Below are 1,854 nucleotides of genomic sequence, written 5' to 3' on the forward strand. Positions count from 1 at the left end.
CTCTCTCTCTCTGTCTCTCTCTGTCTCTCTCTGTGTCTCTCTGTCTCTCTCTGTGTCTCTCTGTCTCTCTCTGTGTCTCTGTGTCTCTCTCTGTGTCTCTCTGTTTCTCTCTGTGTCTCTCTGTCTCTCTCTCTCTCTCTCTCTCTCTCAAAGGAAGAACATATCAAGTTAATTCAGTCTTCAATGCACAATAGGGAAATGGTCACAGGCGGAAGGTTTTCATTTGGAATTCATTCAATCACAACTGATCCAAGGCCACAACAACTGCCACAAATGTTTCCAGTAAGGAATTTTCCACTTCAGTAATTATCAATCTCTCCCTTGTTATTGAGCCTCTTAACTTAATGCATTTCACTATTGGACACAGTGATTCCTATACAAAAATTCACATTAAATAATCTCCACATACAAAATTTTATTTGTGCTAATGAACTATCTTTAAGATAATGTGTTAACACTAATAAGGATATTATAAATAAATTATTCTCACAACACAATTCGTCCTTTTCTCATTTCCTAATGGAGTTATGAGGGTTACCATTGTGACATACTTGGGCATTTTAAAACTTGCTGGAGTCTATCATCCCTCTTGCCATTTTATGAACAAAACCAATTTCTTCCAGGACGAAAGTGAAAAATAACGAGAGAAGAGAAATGGACTCAAAAGTGGTACTTTAGTTATTGAACCTGAAAGAATAAAAGAAAAAGTTGACCTTAACAGGATTTGAACTTAAAACAGAGAACTGGAAGGAATACTGCAAGGCATTATTGACACTTTAATGACTGCCAACTTACCACTTATAATAAATCAAAATATCTTGATGTATATGATGGCAGAGAGTACAATAAAAATTGGTGGTTGTGTGAGTACATATATTTACACACACACACATACTGTATACATACATGCATATTTATATTTTTAGTGTGTACATGTGTGTTTATTAATCTCTCTCTCCCTCTCTCTCGTTCTCTCCATAAACACATACACACGCACACACACACACAACACACAGATAGATAGATATACATACACATATACATATATATCTCAGTACACATATGTAAATTCACCTACTTTTTATTTATTTGTTTTATATTGCGCTGTATGCATAATAATATCTATGAGACAGCAACCCAATTATGTGAATACTTTAAATGTTAAGTACAATAAATATGTTCCATTATCCTTTTATTGTTTATAGTTTCTTTCTTCTTTGACCTTTATGTTTGTTTGATTTTGATGTTGGGCCAAAAAGCTTTTATTTTCTCTGTTTAAAAGGAAATCTCATTGTTGAACAATAATGATAATTATTTTATCAATAATATTAGTACCATAAATATAACAGCAATTGTTATACCCAGAACATAAAGAGTGAATTTAGTATATTCATTATTGCTTGACCTGCTGGAAATAGCTACCAAATGCACTCTGAATTACATCATACCATTCTTACAAAAGCGTAAAAGTGTCATCTATATATATAAAAATGAGAATGTGTGTCTGTCTGTCTGTCTGTCTGTCTGTGTGAATTCCTAAAACTCGAGAACTACGCAACCAATTTCATTCAAATTTTACACTGTGTTTTAGTCAAAAAAACTTATTAACTTCTTGCAGAGTTCGAGCACACGGCAACATAATATCTCCTCCACTATTTAAGTATTACGTGTCAAAAGTGAAACAAAAAACTCATGTCAAATACTTTCACTTTAAAAATGAAACTATTCCACTAACTGAAACAATCACATTTCGATACTGTAGTGACAGATACTTTCACAGAGAGAGAAAGAGAGAAAGAGAGAGACAGAAAGAGAGAGACAGAAAGAGAGAGAGAGAGAGAGATGTATATGTAT

At 33.4% G+C, this 1,854-nt stretch overlaps 1 long non-coding RNA gene across 1 annotated transcript in view; it reads right to left on the reverse strand.

The window, feature by feature from the left end:
- Positions 1 to 400: 400 nt before the first annotated feature.
- The window catches only part of LOC128248303 (uncharacterized), a 26,238-nt gene continuing 24,784 nt past the window's right edge, over positions 401 to 1,854 (reverse strand). The window contains exon 2 of the long non-coding RNA XR_008264538.1: positions 401 to 687. This is a non-coding gene — a long non-coding RNA (uncharacterized LOC128248303). The remainder of the gene's footprint in view (positions 688 to 1,854) is intronic.

Source organism: Octopus bimaculoides, chromosome 1 (assembly GCF_001194135.2).
Source record: "Octopus bimaculoides isolate UCB-OBI-ISO-001 chromosome 1, ASM119413v2, whole genome shotgun sequence".
NCBI lineage: Eukaryota > Metazoa > Mollusca > Cephalopoda > Octopoda > Octopodidae > Octopus > Octopus bimaculoides.